The 23,673-nt window shown below is 38.0% G+C and overlaps 1 long non-coding RNA gene across 1 annotated transcript; it reads right to left on the reverse strand.

Moving 5' to 3' along the window:
• Nucleotides 1-1,252: 1,252 nt before the first annotated feature.
• Nucleotides 1,253-23,673, reverse strand: LOC149795902 (uncharacterized). Its single transcript, XR_016422153.1, has 3 exons — nt 23,585-23,673; nt 16,239-16,690; nt 1,253-1,893 (listed from the first exon to the last, which is right to left on the reverse strand). It is a non-coding gene; the product is annotated as an uncharacterized LOC149795902 (long non-coding RNA).

A 23,673-nucleotide genomic window follows, 5' to 3' on the forward strand; every position in this document is an offset into this window, starting at 1 on the left:
ACATCAAGCAAGGCGATGTAGTTTCCGATTGTCATGCCGACTTGATATCGCACGCGGAAGGCATGAAGCGGTACAACACTTATCCTAACGAGATAAATCTCTCCATGGTGTTCTTTGAGTTCAAGGGCATAAAGTCTTTTCTCGGCGGCAATAAAACCTAGTATCACAACTTCTCTAAGGAGAAAACTTAGGGAAGGATTATTAACCACTCAAAGGCTCACCCTAACCTGTTGTACCTGCTCGATAATCGACCGTATGTAATATTTGACGCGAAGCACGACATTCCGGTGTATCTAAAGACGCGCTGTCACGAGAAGATGGCTCTAATTTCCTTTTGGCAGAGTAATAGGCGCAAATCGCAGCTCCCCTGCTAAACTTTTCCTGATAAAATTTGATAGATATATACATTAACTAACAATTTATTACCTAGGATATGAATGCAAACCAAGTTAAATATCGGAACCAAACTCTAATTTCCTAGTATGATATTTGTTCTGTGTTTACTCGTTACTATAGTAACTACGTCACTTACGGACCTGATTATTCAGCAAAGGTTTGTCTCTTGCCAATGCGTGCGATGCTATTGCATTTATATTTTATGATAAAATGATTGTTAAAAAATTATAATTAAAATCCCTACTCCTATTTTTAAAGTCGGCAATTTCACCTAGATGTACATAAAATATAAATCGTAAACTCGCTTAAATAGGCTTTCATGTTTTCTCTTTTTATTTTCCTGTTATGTATGTATGTATGTATGTATGCACTTAAAGCTATCTATTTCAGTCACATATTTGCATGCCGTTAAAATTGTTCAGTGTAAATGAAATAAAATCCTACCTATTAATAAACTCAGCAATTTCACTAAAATAGGGCCTAAAACTTAACGAAACTAAAACTTGGATAAGTGGTTCACTTTGGCAGACACTAATCAAGATGGATATCTTTGTAAACTCACTAAGTGACCTGAATATTCAGCAAAGATGTTTGGCTCTCGCCATTGCGACGCCATTACGTCTGAATTTAGAAAACAAATTAACAAATTATAACTAAACATGAATCCCACTTCCAATTTCTAAAATCGGCAATTTTTACTTAGATAGGACCAAAACTAAAAACTCGAACTTAGGTGGTTCATTTTGGGAGACGGTTTACCCGTAGCGTGAACCGGGCAACGTTCTAAATTGTAATTTAGAACGCCTGACCGTCTCCCACCTTTTTTCCTTTCATCCGTGTAATTCTCTTTGTACGAACTTTTTTTTAAATTTTTTTTTAATGTGAGGCAGTTAGTATAATAATACTGTTTCTAAGATTCCAAAGCTGGCGACGTGGACGCCCCTCGTAATGAGGGTTCACGTTGGCCCTTAAAGGGACCGTTTGTTGTTTGTGTGTCCTCTTTTGCTGTTATAGATGCAAGATTATTATGTCGAGTACTCGTATTTGCACGAATTCCGCTTGCCAGAAAAACTCCAAAATGTCTAGCCTCTGTAAAAGTCTAAAATTCTACTATGGCCATGCATCCATTGTTTACGTATCGTGCAGTACAAATCTTATATTGTACTATATTCATCGATGTCTCCATTCCAACGATGTCATCGAAAACTTAACTGTAATTCATTGTCTAATTGTAATGCAAAGAGTAATAGGCCGTGCTGGCATATTCTTTCAACGTTCGGAATATTACTAATCCCCTTATAGGCCAGATATCCAAGACGCCAGCCTCGTTTTCAAATCGCCCCCATTCCATTGGTCGTTTCATTGCCGCTTTTTTCTTTGATCTTAGTTACGTAAGACCACAGTACCCGTAGCTTGTATACAATCACACCTGAATGGTCATCGTTGTACGTTTCTCATACTGAATACTCTTATTTGCACGTAAGATACATTTCTCCCCTGTAAAAAAAAAAAATATATATATATATATAAATCGTCTGGCCTGTGCTGAAGACAAAAACATACACCATGGCCATGTATGTTGTATATCGCATAGTAATGATGTTTTACAATATATTCATAGATGGCTTTCTCGAAACGGCACCCTCTTATTCCTGGGAACAATCGTATTAAGAATACTCTTGCATGCACTAGCATCGTCGATTGTATATTATCTGAATAATGTTAAGCTCTGTTAACAACACTTTCCAGGAAACCAGCCTCTTTCAAACCGCCCCCTAAGCCATTGCTCATTGTCATCGCCGCTCGTTTTTATTTAATGTTCCGTTAGTTGCGTAATAACCCTGAAACCTTAACTCGCTCACTAGCTTGACATGTATAAATGTGGTTTTGTGCACTGTACGCAAAAACTAGCATCCTTAAAATTTTAGTTACTATATTGTCAATATTTACAGAGATTACAATTGAGACACAGCACATCCCAAATCAACATATTTTAGATAATAAAATTTGTCAAGCTATTCAGATTACGTCGCTTTTCTGACATCTAACAGTGTCAAGCCGGTGTGGTTCATATAGCATTTTGTACCAATCCGCACAACTTTTAAATGTTTAACTTATGGTATTCATATTTACAGCGATTAAAATAGAGAGGTTGTCAATGGTACATCACACGCTAAGATATGTTTGTGCATTCATATCCTGCAGGTACGAATGGAATGCGGCACGGTTTGTTACCTGATATTTTTATCCCGTTATTCAGGAAATAAAATGGAGGTGTTAAACCGTAAACTACTATATCAAACATTACAAGCGTTTTAAAGATATTTCATTTCGTAATTAGCCTATAATACTAAACCTTAGCTTGACTGTCAGATTTTGCTTTCTTTCAGACATAATTTGAGTGGCAAGGCAAAAGGGCTGTTATAGCGCTGTACACAAATCAGCATATTTTTAAAACTGGAGAGGTTGTGATATTCATATCTACAGCAATGAAAATAAGAGACAAAACCCTACAGGACTCACGGTACTAATTCAGTTCCCATAGTAAACCTATGCAAACCCCATGATATTAAAAATTCAATAACTTAAAACTTTTTGATTGCTCATGATCAAACCTATATGTATCAGAATAGATGAAACCTGGATGTCAGCTTCTGTGTAGAGGAGAGGATATGAGCCGCGGCATTTTCTGGACCTGCATGTGTTTGAAACGTGTGCTTTCAATTCCGCACCAGAGAGTCGGGTGCTAATTTTAGTAATGAGTGTTCCAGACTCAAGACTGTTAAAGGACTGAAATTCGTCAATAAAACAATGTCTGTTTTTTCACTTAAAACTAGGATAAGCTCTCAAAAGGTTATTTTCCTACAACATAACTTACATTATTAACCAATCCTGGTTAGCCAAACCCATATATACTCTATTTTAGGTTCACCCATTTCCAGGCTGGTTCCCGTTTTTCCATACCATTTGTACCGTGTGTCCTACAGAGGTTTATCATACTCTGTGTTCATACATTAGTATGGTGGTACGAACGGCTAACGCGTTTATTGCCATTTTTTAATTCCCGTACTAACCAAATGGAGTTGGCTGTAGTAAAAATAAATTGCTACATTTTCTATTTTTAATATGCTATATCGATCTAATATAACCGATTCATAATTGAATAATTTTTTAGCGATAATTAAATTCTAAATGACCAAGTCGTAATAGCGAACTTTGTTTATCTTAAATAATTTATTTACGGATGGTGCTACGGTAAAAATCTAGGTATTTTCCGAATTTCTTTTAAAGTCCGTCTCTCAAATTTTTATGCAATACCGCCACAAATAAGCCACTTAACTTCGGCATCGTTTGCCAGATTCACTAAAGCTATCCATCGGCGTCAGATTCATTTGTCAGGATGACTTCTTTTTACCATCACTCCAAAAGCACTTTTCATATCGCCAAGAATCGTTGGAAGGGAAATGTAATTCCGCGTCTAATGATATTAAATACATTTATTTATACCTTCAGATAAAACCTGTCAGATTTTTCAGTCCGACTTTAGATCCGTAATCTGGCGGCTTGAGTACCGAAAATAACCACCCACCCACCCAATCGTCACGCATTCATAACCGTTGAGATTCGAAGATTCGAGAATATATACATTTTTAAAACCCTGTTTCCAAATGGGAAGGCAGCTTGGAAGCTACGATAGACTGTTTGTGTCATCTTAAAGTATAAATAATGACAAACGAGACTAAACTTATACAATAATGTAACTTGTGTAACTTATTTAATAAATCGTATATTAATTTCAATTGGAAAGAATCCTATAAAATGTGGTTGTTTATTATAATAACAGCTTGTAGTAATATGAGAACACTAAATTTAAATGAGATCATGATCGCAACGGAACATTCCGGTGGCGCGGCCCATTTCCGGTTAGAAACAATCAAGCATTCCGATGTATTTAGAGGTCATTGAGCACATACATTTTTTTTGAAAACAATATAAGTGTTCACTCAGAATTCGAATTATATGCAGATGTCAATAAAGCTGACAAAAATGTCCAAAAAGATACGAGTATATCCTGGGTGTAACACTTCATGGTCTGAAATATGAGTGGATACACTGAATAAATGTTGACATAACAAATTTATGAGAGAATCCAACCTGTGGACGTTTAGGTGCAATGGTAAAAGCTATATCGTTCACTGTATTCAATGCCAAAATTCAGATGGCACAAATTTGCAAAACTTTATAGCTGGAATAAAACAAAATCGAAAGTTATTAAATACAATAAATACCGTAGCTTGAAGATGAAATATTGAAGTGTTATGTACAAGCATAAATAAATTGTGACTGTTAAAGTTTCAGGAGGCCATAAACACAAGCCCTTGTCTACACCAAGTGCCATTGTCAGCTTTAGAAATGGAAGTGCAAAACATTACCTATCGGGAATCGAAGCTTGCATTTCTTTCACGAGTGTTTTTCTTCATACATTGAATACTTTACTAAATAATTTAGTCATACGTGTTAGGGCTGGATAGTCATAAACTCTTTAACAGAAATAAGCAAAGCCAGCAGATTTTGTAAAATGTAAAAAATATTTTAATTATGAATGTTAATAACGAAAATGTGATAGAACATTTAAGTATCTCGAAGTGAATCAAAAATAATCCGAAAAGAGTTAAATTCCAAAGAGTGAAAAATTCCGTATAAACTTCAGAACTGGAAACGCACTGGATCGCCAAGAATCGTGACGTTGTCAAAATGACGTTGTCCAGAACTCCTTTGAATAATTCACAATAGTTCTAGAATAATTACAACCGTAACAGAAGAAATAAGAGTTAGAACTCCAAAATAGAAATGAATATGACTGATACGTCCTCTCCTTATATATACCTTCAAGAGTTTATTACTTCTGCATGTCGCAATATATGCCACGTGACAGATCTCACTATCCAAATAAGACTATTACAAAGTAATGATATTTATTTCAAGTCGTGACTGGCTTGTTTACTTGGGGGCCGCGAGTGGCCTAGTGGTCCAAAGCGATCACCGTTACGGATCATTGCTCGGCAAGTTTGGGTTCGAGTCTCGGGTTCGGCTAATGTGGTTATGTGAAAAAGCTTGCCAATAGCTTCTCGTGGGTTGGTGGTTCTTTTCCGGGGTCCCCCCCCCCCCCGATTTTTTCTTCACCCTTTATACTGGCCGCCATGTATAGCCTACCTTGTGTTGAAAAATGGCTTTAAACCCTACAACAACTTGTTTGCTTGAATATATCTTGTAGCACTAAAATAAACTTGTGATCATTAATTTAACTTTATTATTGTAAATGTTGTAAAAACTGATTATTTTGATTTAAACATTACACATTTTACATGGCTACTTGCTTCTAAAGTCAAGAAAACGTCTTTGTCACGAGGAAACAATGCGAGGATATTCATTCTTATTAAAGAAAACGGCTGTGATGGATTCTTTGTTCTGCAAAGCTTGTCTTTATGTGGCTTTGCCTGAAATGTTGGGACATGTTCCTTTGTAAATCATAGGATATGAAAGAGGTAATGCACCTCCAAGTCTCCTATACTTGTTATGTGCTACTATTTTACAAGGGAAAAGGAAAATGTAACACCTAATGAAATGTATATTGTATATGAACAACTAATGATGTGTTGCATTATGCTCCGTTACAACAACATTGAACATCATATCAGTACAACATGGTACTTTAGTGAGGCTTTGTTTTAACAAGCGTTTAAATGTTACCATAGAACCCAATGTAAACTATTATGCATTGCACAGTTGTATGAAAGCATGTTTAATTGTTTCAAGCAATTCTAAATAATGTGAATTCAAAAAAATGATGCACTTGTATTCATGTGTACGTTTAAATTTTATATTTCAAACATGATGGGTTTCTAGCAATACGCCTAGCCTAGAAGTGCAAGACTGATCTCTTAATAGAAATGTCAGAATTCTGCCTACCTAATCAAATGATAAGTAATGCAAGACCAAATCCTGTCTTCCTAATCAAATGATAATTATTGCAAGACCAAATTAAACATGAAACAGATTGAAATACGAATTTAAACATAAACCTGATTGAGTTTTCTTAGTGGACTTTTAATTTTATTCTGAATTTTATTTTATTTAACATATCAAGAATATTTTCCATAGATGGTTTATAGCAAGCTTTCTAACTTATTGATCCTCAACCGACTTGGTTGGGCGTTTTCTCGACAACCACTAAAGTGAAGAAAACGTTTCTGAAGTCACGAGGAAATAATGCGAGTGAGTTCGTTCTTATTGGAGAAACGGCGGTGACTGATTCCTTAGACTGAAAAGTTGGCCTTGTTTGGGCTTTGCCCAAGTTTTTGAAATCATTCCTTAGTAATTCCTTATGATATGAGCCAGATCACTCACCTGTAATCTTCTTTACTTGCTCAGTGTGCTACTATATAACTCACCTGTAATCTTCTTTACTTGCTCAGTGTGCTACTATATAATCTAGTTTCTATGATCAGGTTGTTTTTGATGAGACATGAAGAACACAAACGTTTAAAGTAAAATGTATTTCGATGGTAATGTTTGCACTGAATATGACACACCCTTCCAAGCCCTCCTGCAGTTACACTTGGAAGAACATGTACATCTGCTCCAGAATTACTGAAAACTTGTGAGATTTGGTAGCATTTACTGTGAAGGTGAGATCACTTATGCAGACTTGCACCTTTACAAGCAAATGGTTACTTGTGTTAGGGACCAGCTTTGCACTGCTAAAAGAAACCGCCGTAAAGCTGAAAGGCTTTGGCTTTCCACCAGCCTCACTATTCATAAGCAAATCTATGAAGCCGCAAAGAAGAATGTCACAAATATAGTCCATGCAGCGAAATCGGCCCACTACACTACTAAGATCATGGAAAGTTCCAGCTGCAAAGAACTCTTCGAGATTACTAACAAGCTAATGTCAAGGAACAAATCTACACCACTTCCAACTACCTTCTCTCCAGTGGACCTTCCGGACATGTTTGCAAATTTCTTCCGTGACAAAGTACAAACTATTAGAGATAAGCTTGACACCACAATTTCAATTGACTCGTCGGCGCCATACAGCTGGGATACAGAATTTGAGGGGCAACAATTAGCAGCATTTGAACCTGTCTCTATGGATTTCGTACGTACAATCGTGATGAAGAGTGCACCAAAGCCATGTGAACTTGATCCAATTCCAACATCATTGCTGCTTGAGTGCTTGGATTCAGTATTGCAATCACTAACTAATGTTATTAATACCGCTCTCTCTCATCCGGGGAATTCCCATCATTTTTCAAAACTACCATTCTGCTGGAGAAACCAACACTAGACCATAACGATTTAAAGAACTACCGCCCAGTTTCTAATCCCTCATTCATATCAAAAATCTTAGAAAAGGTTGTTCTATCCCAGCTTGTATCTCATCTGAATTCAAACAGCCTTTTTAGCACTGTACAATCTGCATATCGCCCTTGCCACGGTACTAAAACTACTCTTCTAAAAGTAGTTAATGACATTCTCTCTGCTTTGGATAGCGGAAAGATTAGTCCTCACCCTCCGTGATTTGTCTGCAGCATTTGACACAATATACCATGATATATTACTTCACCGTCTCCAGCATGTATTTGGCACTCGTGATACAACCTTACTGTGGTTCAAGTCCTATTTGATTAACAGGACACAAATTGTGTCTTCAAATGGAATACACTCCAGCCCAGCCCAGTTGATCTTTGTTGTGGTGTTCCAAAGGGGTCTGTTATTGGACCTGTTCTCTTCGTTATATACACTCAGCCGCTCTCAAGTGTCGTAGATCATCATCCAGTTTCTCACCAATTGTACGCTGATGGCACCCAAATATACAAATCTAGCCACCCAACTGAAGTTGATGCTACCATCCAAGGTGTAGAGAGGTGCATTTCTGATGTGAAATCATGGATGACATGTAACAAGCTGCAGATGAATGATGATAAAACTGACGCCATTCTGATCACAACACAATGACTTTCTCATTCACATCCTTTACCTCAAACAACAAATATCAGCAACACCAACATTAAATTCACACAATCAGTACGAAACCTAGGTGTTACTCTGGACAGTACTCTCACATTGCACCAACATATCATGAACATATGCAAGGCTGCATATCTTGAGCTGAGACGCATCAGCTCCATTCGCAAATATCTTTCAGTTGATGCCACTAAAACATTTTGGTGTTCATTAGTACTTTCAAGACTGGACTATTGTAACTCAATTTTGTCTGGTTCATCTCAATATCTACTCCAGAAACTTCAAAAAAGTTCAAAACACAGCTGCTCGGATCATACTTAAGAGTACCACGATCAGAGCACACCTTCCCGCTGCTCTGTACGTAGGGTATCCATTCGATCCAGAATCAAACACAAATTTTTTTCTGTGCTACGTTTCACTGACGGACTCTAGCCCAACATACCTATCCGACTTCACCCATGTGTACACACCAGCAAGATACTTACGCTCCTCTTCTGACAATCGTATACTCATTATTCCCACTATGAAAACAGTCATATGGACAGCTTTCTTTTGCATACAAGGGCCCAGCAACGTGGATTGAATTGCCCACTGAACTTAGACACAAAGACTCATTGATCACATTCAAGAGTGCTCTCAAAACTCACTTATTTCGACTGTAAGAACAAACTTAAAGACCTAATGTTTCCTACCTTAAATATTCTCAGCATGTTTTTTTTGTTTTCTAATTTCATGGTGTTTGTGTTTGTAATCATATCGTTATATTTTTTTATCTTATAGGTGTTGTCTAATGTTGTAAGGCGCTTAGCGCTTCTAAAGATTAGGCACTATACAAAATCCTCATTATTATCATTATTCCTAAAACAAGCCAAACGATGTTGTAAACATCTTGTTTAGCTTGGGATGGCTGGATTTGTGAGGCAATGGACGTATGCCTAATTTATTGTGATCGGATAAATATTTTCTGGCCTGTTTGTTGTATTGCGCGAAAATTTTCCTGCATGGAAAGCAATCTGATTAAAAATCAGATATACTGTTGTACATGAAGGTATGAGAGCGACCGCTTAGGGACCATGTTCTGGTAACCTATGTTATTACCATAATCGCTAATTTTATCAGCCAGTCAAAGGAAGTCTTATATCTTCGCGTTTGGAGACTGGACAGTATTTCCATTGGTTAATTCAAAGTTCACCAGAACATGACCCCTATGCGGTCGTTGTCAGATCTTCACAGCGAAGATCTGATTTTAATCAGACTGCATTGAAAATTTAGATATTTCTGGTGTTTAGGATATTTCTGGAATTTAGGATATTTCTGGAATTTTGCATTTAGAAAACTGATTTGTACGTGCAGGTTCTGGAAATAAGCTTTGTAAGAAAAAATTGTTTACAATATGCCTATTTCCATGTCAGTCAAATTTCCAACATGTATGAGTTACACCAACGGACCATTAAACAATGCCTCACTTACAAAAGATGGAAAGTGTTAGGCAATAACATCCACGCTGAAGTCTTTGCTGGACGCCAAGGTTTGATGTTCATTACCTACCATACGCTGACGGAACCTGATATTATAAATATCATAACGACATGAACTCATTTTAAAACCATTTCTCATGACTTTTGAGGGATGTAAACTGGGCCCAAACATCCTTCCTTAATGTTGTAAACTTCCACTAATGAAGCGACGAGTTTGACCTGGAACGCAACACGTAATAATGTTCATGCTGAAACCTTTAGCGTTTTTAAGAGTTAGCTATATATCAAACATTTGTTATCATTAGCTTTCTTTTAATGCATTTTTAGGGACGACTAAACTGCTTGGCACTTTATAGTCAGTATCACATGGATGTGCTGTTGAACCATATTTTTTTCATACCTCTTTACGTTTGTCATAAATGTTAAGGAAACGAGTTAAAAATTAATATTTAAATTCATATAGGAATACTCGTTAAAAATATTGCTTGATTTGTATATCTTGAAATGGTTAAAATTTACCCATGCTGGCTTTTGATCAGTTGCTTTGTCATGGAGGAATACAATAATTCCACAAAACGTTCTATGGAGCAAGTTATTGAGAAAAGAGGTTAGAAACATTGTGAAATGAATTTCATAAAAATTTGTGCATTCCGGTACATTTATATCACAGGCTAATGTAGGACTGAGTGAATATAAATGAATTCCATGGTGGAGATGATGGACATGGGATGATATTGAATGAAAGCGATAACCGTTCAAAAAAGTTTCATCTTCAGTGTATTAAAACAAAACATGTGCCTAACGGAACATGACTTTGTGTCGAATGTCGAAACCGATTATTCTTGAAATGCTTTTAGAAATGTATGAAATTATTTATTAACGATTGGCTTTTAACTTGAATGATAACAAAATGATTTTAGATCATGAAAATTGAAGATAGTTACATGCTTCTACTTGTTTGTGTATCCATTTGTGTATGCGTCTGTTTATTGCTGGATTTGTTTATTTATGGAAGAACAACAAAGATGGTTGAAATTTCAATGTTTTACTTTTAGGCAAAAAGCGGAAAAGTAGAGCAATTTGTCTCGGGCGGTTGACATGCACAACATAATGTGATGTATAATTATTTCCTTAGGCACAAAATGAGACGTGTCTTCTTAATTATGTGGGGAGAACAATATTGTTTTGTGCCGGTTTGAGTGGCGAGGGAATAAAAATGACGGCTATGGAAGTACACGTTTTGTAACGTCACGTGAAAACAACGGATTAGGTGATGGTCAAAACAAAAGGAAAGGTTGATTGAACTGCAGACATCGTAGCGACATGGCTGAAAAATTGTTGAAGCTACGTTAAAAATCCATGTTTCCATAATTATTACTACACAGATGGTATACATTACTTTTATATTTTCTTCAGAACTTTGATGAATTTGCCTATTGCAGACTTGGTCATTTAGACTCGCTACACCAAAATGGCGATCACGCTATCGTTGTACATGTGTTATCAACTTAGCGCGCCAGTGCAGTCTTGTAACATTTTAGTAACTGTTCAATTTCCATATGTTAAATTCCATTGAGACTATATCCCCCAGGGGTTTCCGTAATGTTAAATTTCCCATTGTCCCTAGACAGTCCCACGATCTATTCCCCATGTTAAATTTCCCATTGTCCCTAGACAGTCCCACGATCTATTCCATATGTTAAATTCCCATTGTCCCTAGACAGACCCACACTATAGTCCCCTGTTCCATTCCCCTTGTCCCTAGACAAGCCCAAACTCTATTCCCCATGTTAAATTCCCCTTGTACGTAAAGTGGCCCACGATTTATTCCCATGTTAATTCCCCTTGTACGTAGATTTGCCCACGATTTTTCGCCATGTTAAATTTCCATTGTACGTAGATTTGCCCAGAGGTCCCTGTAATGCTAATTTCGATTGTACGAAGGGTGCCCCACCTTGCTACTCACGTTTTCACATTAGTCTATAGATATCGATGCATACATGTATACCTGATATAGGTTAACTACGTGGACATAAATCGCACACAGTGTTAGTATTTGAACAACCAGATGATTATAAACAATACTCAATATTGATACGTCGTATTTTACATCGATAAACAGTAGACTCACCACTTCAAGCTGAAAACTTGAATTCAAGTTTTATTTTGAACATAAAACATTGTATAGCAATATACTTATTGTGACGACAGTCATTAGAATGAAGGTGCAAAGGAAAGATGGCAGACTAACGTGCTTCTTTATTTCTTCATAATTTTTTCGTGTTTATACCATTGTGAATGGTCATTGTTATTTTAATTGCTGTAGATAAGAATATCATAATAGCTATAACTGAATAGATTTTAGGATTGTCGCACGGTTCCTTAATGCGTAAAAATCTGATAACCTCAAGCTGAAGACGTACAAGATATACGGTCATATAGTTCACGGACACGACACGACACGACATCATACATACCGGCATGACAGTATTTAAATTACTATTATATATCAATACAAGTATCTGGTTCATTTGGGTAGTTAAATTATAATTATTACACAGCCAATTGAGGACAGGTACATACATATATACCTACACAAGTATAGTAAACAATATTAATAAAATGATGTCTTTTTGCAAAAATCTCTTAAGGTTTACGAGTTAAGCAGTTGATAAGAGGTATTATTGCTCCTGCTGATAATAGACTGTCTGCTATACAAGGCTAAATCTGACGACCTCACGCTGGGATAATATATTATGTATGCTATACAAGGCTAAATCTGACGACCTCACGCTGGGATAATATTATGTCTGCTATACAAGGCTAAATCTGACGACCTCAAGCTGGGATAATATTATGTCTGCTATACAAGGCTAAATCTGACGACCTCACGCTGGGATAATATATTATGTCTGCTATACAAGGCTGAATCTGACGACCTCAAGCTGGGATAATATTATGTCTGCTATACAAGGCTAAATCTGACGACCTCACGCTGGGATAATATATTATGTCTGCTATACAAGGCTAAATCTGACGACCTCACGCTGGGATAATATATTATGTCTGCTATACAAGGCTAAATCTGACGACCTCACGCTGGGATAATATTATGTCTGCTATACAAGGCTAAATCTGACGACCTCACGCTGGGATAATATATTACGTCTGCTATACAAGGCTAAATCTGACGACCTCACGCTGGGATAATATTATGTCTGCTATACAAGGCTAAATCTGACGACCTCAAGCTGGGATAATATTATGTCTGCTATACAAGGCTAAATCTGACGACCTCACGCTGGGATAATATATTATGTCTGCTATACAAGGCTAAATCTGACGACCTCACGCTGGGATAATATTATGTCTGCTATACAAGGCTAAATCTGACGACCTCAAGCTGGGATAATATATTATGTCTGCTATACAAGGCTAAATCTGACGACCTCAAGCTGGGATAATATAGTATGTCTGCTATACAAGGCTAAATCTGACGATCTCACGCTGGGATAATATATTATGTCTGCTATACAAGGCTAAATCTGCTATACAAGGCTAAATCTGACGACCTCAAGCTGGGATAATATTATGTCTGCTATACAAGGCTAAATCTGACGATCTCACGCTGGGATAATATATTATGTCTGCTATACAAGGCTAAATCTGACGACCTCAAGCTGGGATAATATTATGTCTGCTATACAAGGCTAAATCTGACGACCTCACGCTGGGATAATATATTATGTATGCTATACAAGGCTAAATCTGACGACCTCAAGCTGGGATAATATATTATGTCTGCTATACAAGGCTAAATCTGACGACCTCAAGCTGGGATAATATTATGTCTGCTATATACAAGGCTAAATCTGACGATCTCACGCTGGGATAATATATTATGTCTGCTATACAAGGCTGAATCTGACGACCTCAAGCTGGGATAATATATTATGTCTGCTATACAAGGCTAAATCTGACGACCTCAAGCTGGGATAATATATTATGTATGCTATACAAGGCTAAATCTGACGACCTCAAGCTGGGATAATATATTATGTCTGCTATACAAGGCTAAATCTGACGACCTCAAGCTGGGATAATATTATGTCTGCTATACAAGGCTAAATCTGACGATCTCACGCTGGGATAATATATTATGTCTGCTATACAAGGCTAAATCTGACGATCTCACGCTGGGATAATATATTATGTCTGCTATACAAGGCTAAATCTGACGACCTCACGCTGGGATAATATATTATGTATGCTATACAAGGCTAAATCTGACGACCTCAAGCTGGGATAATATATTATGTCTGCTATACAAGGCTAAATCTGACGACCTCAAGCTGGGATAATATATTATGTATGCTATACAAGGCTAAATCTGCTATACAAGGCTAAATCTGACGACCTCAAGCTGGGATAATATATTACGTCTGCTATACAAGGCTAAATCTGACGACCTCAAGCTGGGATAATATTATGTCTGCTATACAAGGCTAAATCTGACGACCTCAAGCTGGCATAATATATTATGTATGCTATACAAGGCTAAATCTGCTATACAAGGCTAAATCTGACGACCTCAAGCTGGGATAATATATTACGTCTGCTATACAAGGCTAAATCTGACGACCTCAAGCTGGGATAATATTATGTCTGCTATACAAGGCTAAATCTGACGACCTCAAGCTGGGATAATATTATGTCTGCTATACAAGGCTAAATCTGACGACCTCAAGCTGGGATAATATATTATGTATGCTATACAAGGCTAAATCTGACGACCTCACGCTGGGATAATATTATGTCTGCTATACAAGGCTAAATCTGACGACCTCAAGCTGGGATAATATATTATGTCTGCTATACAAGGCTAAATCTGACGACCTCAAGCTGGGATAATATAGTATGTCTGCTATACAAGGCTAAATCTGACGATCTCACGCTGGGATAATATATTATGTCTGCTATACAAGGCTAAATCTGCTATACAAGGCTAAATCTGACGACCTCAAGCTGGGATAATATTATGTCTGCTATACAAGGCTAAATCTGACGATCTCACGCTGGGATAATATATTATGTCTGCTATACAAGGCTAAATCTGACGATCTCACGCTGGGATAATATATTATGTCTGCTATACAAGGCTAAATCTGACGACCTCACGCTGGGATAATATATTATGTATGCTATACAAGGCTAAATCTGACGACCTCAAGCTGGGATAATATATTATGTCTGCTATACAAGGCTAAATCTGACGACCTCAAGCTGGGATAATATATTATGTATGCTATACAAGGCTAAATCTGCTATACAAGGCTAAATCTGACGACCTCAAGCTGGGATAATATATTACGTCTGCTATACAAGGCTAAATCTGACGACCTCAAGCTGGGATAATATTATGTCTGCTATACAAGGCTAAATCTGACGACCTCAAGCTGGCATAATATATTATGTATGCTATACAAGGCTAAATCTGCTATACAAGGCTAAATCTGACGACCTCAAGCTGGGATAATATATTACGTCTGCTATACAAGGCTAAATCTGACGACCTCAAGCTGGGATAATATTATGTCTGCTATACAAGGCTAAATCTGACGACCTCAAGCTGGGATAATATTATGTCTGCTATACAAGGCTAAATCTGACGACCTCAAGCTGGGATAATATATTATGTATGCTATACAAGGCTAAATCTGCTATACAAGGCTAAATCTGACGACCTCAAGCTGGGATAATATATTATGTCTGCTATACAAGGCTAAATCTGACAACGTCAAGCTGGGATAATATATTATGTCTGCTATACAAGGCTAAATCTGACAACGTCAAGCTGGGATAATATATTATGTCTGCTATACAAGGCTAAATCTGACAACCTCACGCTGGGATAATATATTATGTATGCTATACAAGGCTAAATCTGACGATCTCAAGCTGAAGACATAAGGTAAATGGTCAGACAAGACTTCTGAATTATTTGTATGCATAAAATATTGAATGAACAGATCGGAGAAAGGGGTTTTGGGGTGCAAGCTGCTGTTGTAGAAAACATTTTTCTGTATGCAACGAGGCAATGTCTTTTTACTAGTACAACATAATAATAATAATAATAATAATAATAATAATAATAATAATTTGTATGTATATATTATTCATAGTGGTAGTAGTAGCAAGATTAATTGTACAAGTCAATAAACGTATTATGTAGGTAACAACAGACTATAAAAGTTTAAACATTACAGTAGAATAGTTTCTATATGTCCCTACAAGTAATGAAGTTTTAATATTACACACTAGGTAAATGTGGCTTACCGATTTGACTAGATCCGAGATTTCACAACGCTTCACTTGAAAGAATTACACGGGCATCTCCGTGGATCTAGGTAAGGACGGGCATCTCGGTTGGTGATGTGCCTTCTTGGTTGATTGTAGCTCCAGAGCAAGCATTGTACATCTCTTACGTAATGACTTGTCCATTTTCTTCTTCTGAGTTCAGCGCCACATTTTTGTAAAGCTACGAGTTTCCTTTACGACTAGTGACCGAGGGAAGCACATCTTTCAAAGACAATCTTGCTGGAGTGAGGGAGGGGAGAGGCGTACGGATGGTACAGTTGAAGAATCCTTGAGAGGGCTAGCGGCAGCGTGTGCAGAACGTCACGCCCAGACTCCGTCGGGAGATTTTGCAATTACTGGTGGGAGGGTTGATATCCTTTCGTCGTCTCCGCTCTGGCCGGTGTTGATTTTGCACGGGAGGTAGGCTTTACCTTGGGAAAAAGATGTTAGTACCTACAACAAAACGCTACGTTTTCGCCTTATCATAAACGGGTGAGGGAAATATGGTAATGTTGCGACATAACCTAACATCATAGGGGTTCGTTACAAAAGAAAATTTGGAGTATCCATCCTTGAATCAAGGGATGGGGGCTTCTATCCTGTAACAATATAGCACAAGGGAAGACACCAGTCCGCACCCCTCGATAGTTCCAACACTGCTAGTTTATCCTAATTGCGTCTGCTGATTTTCAACTTAAGCCAGTCGTAATCAAGAATAGTTCAATTTTTAAAATTAGCTCGACACACTTCGTTCAGTTTGGCTGTTTGGACCAATGCCGTCTATAAGTGTCGCTTTTCGGATAGCCTTGGATTTCACCATTAACCGAAAGGTAAGATCCGAACAACCTCGAATCTAGTTCAACAATAAGTGTGTTTCAGGAGTTAACATTATAACGAGCAATTAGCACCAAATTTACCAAAATCAATATTTGTTTTTGCTACCAAAATTAAAACGCATCACAATGTATACTAACGATATTTACTGTGGAATAATAATAATAATAATACGAATGAGGACTTTCTATAGCGCCTAATCTTTAGAAGCTCTAAGCGCTTTACAACATTAGATAACACCTATAACAAAAAAGAACAACATTTATAATGATATGATTACAAAAACAAACACCATAAAATTAGAAAACGTAAAAAACATGCTGAAAATATTTAAGGTAGGAAACATTATCTCTTTAAGTTTGTTCTTGCAGTCGAAATAAGAGTTTTGAGAGCACTCTTGAATGTGATCACTGCGTCTTTGTGTACAAGTTCAGTGGGCAATTCATTCCATGTTGCTGGGCCCTGGTATGCAAAAGAACGCTGTCCACACGACTTTGTTTTCATAGTGGGAATAATGAGTATACGATTGTCAGAAGAGGAGCGTAAGTACCTTGCCGGTGTGTACACATGGGTGAGGTCGGATAGGTATGTTGGACTAGAGTCCGTCATTGAAACGTAGCACAGAGAACAAATTTTGTGTTTGATTCTGAATCGAATGGATAGCCAGTGTAGGGTACAGAGCAGCGGGGAGGTGTGCTCTGATTGTTGTACTTTGTATGATCCGAACAGCTGTGTTTTGAACTTTTGAAGTTTCTGGAATAGATATTGAGATGAACCAGACAGAGCTGAGTTACAATAGTCCAGTCTTGAAAGTACTAATGAACTCAAGTGTTTTAGTGGCATCAACTGAAAGATATTTGCGAATGGAGCTGATGCGTCTCAGCTCAAGATATGCAGCCTTGCATATGTTCATGACATGTTGGTGCAATGTGAGAGTACTGTCCAGAGTAACACCTAGGTGTCGTACTGATTGTGTGAATTTAATGTTGGTGTTGCTGATATTTGTTGTTTGAGGTAAAGGATGTGAATGAGAAAGTCTTTGTGTTGTGATCAGAATGGCCTCAGTTTTATCATCATTCATCTGCAGCTGTGTTATATGTCATCCATGATGCTGGATTTGTATATTTGGGTGTCATCAGCGTACAATTGGTGAGACACTGGATGATGATCTATGACACTTGAGAGTGGCTGAGTGTACAGAATGAAGAGAACATGTCCAAGAACAGACCCCCGTGAAACACAACATAGATTAACTGGGCTGGAGTGTATTCCATTTGCTGACACAATTTGTGTCTTGTTGAACAAGTAGGACTTGAACCACAGTAAGACGGTGAAGTAATATATCATGGTCTATTGTGTCAAATGCTGCAGACAAATCAAGGAGGGTGAGGACTGTAATCTTTCAGCTATCCAAAGCAGAGAGAATGTCATGAACTACTTTTAGAAGAGTTGTTTCAGTACTATGGCAAGGGCGATATGCAGATTGTACATTGCTAAAAAGACTTTGAATTCAGATGAGATACAAGCTGGCATAGAAAAACTTTTTCTAAGATTTTTTATATGAATGGGAGATTAGAAACTGGGCGGTAGTTCTTTAAATCGTTATGGTCTAGTGTTGGTTTCTTCAGCAGAGGCTTTACAATGGCAGTTTTGAAAAATGATGGGAATTCCCCGGATGAGAGAGGTATAAATAACATCGGTTAGTGAAGGCAATACTGGACCTAAGCACACAAGCAGCAGTGATGATGGAATTGGATCAAGTTCACGTGACTTTGGTGCACTCTTCATCACGATTGTACGTACGAAATCCATAGAGACAGGTTCAAATGCTGCTAATGGTTGCCCCTCAAATTCTGTATCCCAACTGATTGGTGACGACGAGTTAACTGAAATTATGGTGTGAAGCTTATCTCTAATGGTTTATACTTTGTAACGGAAGAAATTTGCAAACATGTCAGGAATGTCGACTGGAGAGAATGTTGTTGGAAGTGGTGTAGATCTGTTCCTTGACATTAGCTTGTTAGTAATCTCGAAGAGCTCTTTGCAGCTAGAACTTTCCATGATCTCAGTAGTGTAATGGGCAGACTTCGCTGCATGGACCATTATTTGTGACATTCTTCTTAGCGACTTCATAGATTTGCTTACAAATAGCGAGTCTAGTGGAAAGACTAAGCCTCTCAGCTTTACGGCGGTCTCTTTTAGCAGTGCGAAGTTAGTCCCTAACACTGCTATACGATGGAGAACACTTGAATTGATACTCTGCACTTGGTAGCTGGGGCATGTTTGTCGAGCAATGAACGCAGGCAGTTATCGAGTTGTTTTGCTGTAGGAGGTAAGCAAGTTTTAGGTTTGCTTGGATGTCATGCATTAGTTTGGTTCTATTTATCATACAGAGGTTTCTCTTAGAAGCAGATAAAGGTGGAGGGTTAGGGACTGATACGTCAAGATGGCATATAATGCTGAGGTGGTCTGATGCAAGTTCATGGGATACCAGGGAGGACCGTAGAATGTTATCACCAGGTCTATGAAGACTCCAGTCTAAAATGTGACCATGTTTATAGGTGGGTTGGTTAACTGACTGTTTGAGGTTGAAAACATTAATGGAATCTAGGAGTTTTGATGTGTTTGGGTTTCCGGGACAGTCACAGTGAAAGTTGAAATCTCCAAGAATAATCAGGTTGCCACCTATCGAATTTCCCTACTCCAGGAGATTCGGAAACTGCTCCAAAAAGAGATTCAGTCAGCTTGTTTTTTCTACTAGGAGGAGGGCGGTATAGGCAGAAAAAATGGAATGACCTTTCTTCCAGTGTGAGTGTGGTTTGGACTAGTTCAAATGATGTGTGGTCGAAATTGAATGTTGTGGTGTGCTTAATACGTTTGATCATGGAGTTCTTTGTGATGACAACATTTCCACCTCCGCGAGAGTTACGGGGGAACCACCTGATGGATTAACCAGTGGGTGTTAGATTCGCGCACTTGGGCTCATCGCCTATGTTTTTAGCCATGTTTCTGTCAGGAAAAAGACGTCGATATTATGGTCGTTGATAAAATTAACTATTTCTGTGCGCTTTTCCGTGGTCCTACTGATTGGGCATTTAATAGTGCAATACGCAGAGGTATCTCTTGGATAGTTGACAGAAAGGTTGACGATTTAAAAGGGATTTGAATTAGGTTATTTAAATTAACGGTTGAATTTTTAAAATGTTGAGCCGGAAAGGGCATAAGGGAGATAACTGGAATTCTTCCTGTTCTACGCCGACCAGCTTTGAAACAACGTTTCTTTTTACGCTTCTATTTACATTTAAGTAATCATGAATGTAGTCCCAGTTCGTTTAGTCTAGAGCACAATGTAGTGTGGAGAGCCAAGGTGTGGTCATTTAAAGCAATTAATGAGGGTCCATCATAGCATAAACGGGTTGACTGGCGAGTATCACGTGATGGCGGTTTGTTCAAAAACAAAGGAAGTTGTAGCAGTGGAGCAAGACAGCTGAGAAAAAGTCTAATTGTTCTCGTTTCCAAAACAAGGAGATGAAGAAACACATACGAACTGAACAGCCAATACATGATGAACACAATAACGTAAACGAAGACAGGCAACAAGCACACGTATCATGAAAACGGCACAAAGAACGGAACAGCTGCTTCAAGCCGGTTTAGCGATAGCGGCCATCTTGTAATCCATATATAATGATTTACGTATGCAGGTAATAGACACGATATTGATTTATGTCAAAGACTGCAGGAATGATCCGCGGTGCGTGATACCCACGGTAACGATGTCGGCCTGAGGACAGATTGTGTCGCTTAAATGGTCTTAATCTGACAGGTGACGAGTAGGGGTGTAATTACAGGGTGCTTACTCTGATTATAACATGGCGGCCAGTATAAATGGTGGAGGACCGGAAAGAACCACCGACCCACAAGCAACTATGGCAAGCTTTCTCGCATACCCACATAGGCCGAACCCGAGACTCGAACCAGCGCAGACATGTGAGAAGGCGGTGTTCCGTAATGGTGAGCGCATTAGACCACATGACTATAATATTCTCCAATTTTATCAAACAGAAAATAACAGTTGTGTACTTACAGATTACGTAGTAGTGTAATTACGGGTGTAATTACAGATTGGTTACTCTAACTTTTGATACATCATTTTGATACGTAATAGCTCTATTATAATCTCAAATTACATCAAACAGAAAATAACAGAAGTATTTCAGATGTGGCCGAGTGGTCTAAAGCGCTCACCGTTACGGATCACTGCCATTTGACCTCTGTCTGCGTTGGTTCTAGTCTCAGGCTCGACCATTGTTGGTACTTGAGAAAGTTTGCCAATAGCTTCTCGTAGGTCGCTGGTTCTTTCCGGGGTTTTCCTGGTTTTTCCTCCACTATTTATACTGGCCGCAATGTATAGCCTATCTTGTGCTGAAAAATTACTTTAAACCCTATAACAACAACAACATATATAGACATTTACTTACACCATGTAACAATACCATGCAGCATTGATTACTGAATATATCGACCTACATAAATACATATATACATAGACAAAGATAAATGCAAATCATATAAAAGTATAACAATGGACTGATTATTTTAAAATATAAATTCCTCTCATCTTGATTTGGTGCCCTACTTTGTACTTTAACTGTTATCTTTATCTTATACATTTAATGCAGTCATTGTCAAAAACTCCCAGAACATTGAAGTCTGCTGCGAAAAAATGCCTCGGTATTCAGAAAGTTTCCACGTACAGGGATAATTCTGGTATATTAATTAGGGCTCCCTTCCAGACCAGGACTTTTAATGTTGAAATATTCCTATGGAATGTTAGCAAGACTGAAAACACAAACCATGGTTTGGTCTAACTACTTTAATGGCTAGATTACAAATGATGACTGTGAAAACACAAACCATGGTTTGGTCTAACTACTTTAATGGCTAGATTACAAATGACCACCTTGAAAACACAAACACGGCTTGGTCTAACTACTTTAATGGCTAGATTACAAATGAAGACAGCAGTAAAAACACACGCACACTAGTTTCTCACGCTAATGTTATAAGGGATATAGGGTTACAACTGAACGAGAGCTTGGAGCTGACCTCAGGTGACCTGTAACTGTCAGACCATTAGAAGCAACAGAATGTTAATACCATATATTACCACAATATTCACACAAAGTTGGTGAAAATCGGCCTACTAATCACTTGAGACTACTCCTTTTGCATATTTTCATGTCAGATGATGAAAATACTGCTTGTGTGTGTGCGTGTTTTTTATTTTTAACGTAGATTTAACAATTTTGCAGTCATATCGCTACGATGTCTGCAGTGTGGCAGTTTATAGTGATGTCTAGCACTGGGGCATCATGTCGTGGACATGTAGCATGATGTCTCACAAAGTCACATACCAGGCCAACCAGTCTTAACACCATCCTCTTAATGCTGAGCGCCTTGTGATGCTAAAATAATGCTGGAAATACTATTGGATGTTTATAAAATAGCAACACGGTGTGCATATTAACGAGGTTTATTTCGTACAAGTTTTCATTATGACTTGCACCGATTTAGATGCTTAGTACTGGTGTTTTTTCTACGTTAGGAAAAATACTGTTAATCATTACCATCATCTCCACTTCTATATACCGAGGGTGGGGTGGGGTGGGGTGGGGTAGGGACAGCACTCAATATGGAGCAAGTGGCTCATAATCACCAGATTTTATGTTAAAGAAACGTTATTCGCTGCATACATTTGGAGGGATGTTGTTGTTTTTTATTGCGTTAGACGTGAATACTTTCCTTTTTTTCCCTCATCTCCAGTACTTTTCAGAGAATCGCATATTCCAGGCGCTTACATGATCCAGATCATAACAGATTAAATATCAACCGCGGAAGAAACAAATAGCCGCTGGTCCAGAACTTTCTGCCCATCTCGCAGAGTAAACCAGACAAGACCTTCTAATTAACGTCACCAGTCTGCATCATCCTTGTTGCACATGACCCCGGAGTTAAAGATTTCCACAGCCATGTAATACACGAGACACGAGACAGTGTGTGTGTGTGTGTGTTCGCACGCGCAAGTGTTATTTGTAGTTTTAACGTTGTTTTAAAATAATCCCAGTCGTATCACAACGATGTCTGCAGTGTAGCAGTTTATAGTGATGTCTGGCACTGGTGCCTAATGCCACAATTGTGTAGCATCATGTCCCACAAGGATAATTTGAATGGACTATAAGAACTCGAACATTACTTGTCACATAATGCATGTAACATACCACTGAATTCACCTGTTCTGTACAACTATCAAACTGGCTAACTGGAAACAGACTGTTCTATCTAATAACATGGTTTTCTTGTGGGTTTTCTTGTGACATAGGTCTGACTCTCTAAAACTTTAGCACACAATCTGAAAACATTCAGTACAACAATAAAATCTGTTACACACAATAGATGGCGAGACAGAATTCATTTTCATTTTAACGTACCTCTACGGCGGAAGATGCGTGTAGTAAGTGGGCAGCTTCCTGAAAAGACTCCGCAGTATTGTGTCGATACAGGAAATCGGGGAAATAAG

This window comes from Sinohyriopsis cumingii, chromosome 7, assembly GCF_028554795.1.
Source record: "Sinohyriopsis cumingii isolate HCF-2022 chromosome 7, ASM2855479v2, whole genome shotgun sequence".
NCBI lineage: Eukaryota > Metazoa > Mollusca > Bivalvia > Unionida > Unionidae > Sinohyriopsis > Sinohyriopsis cumingii.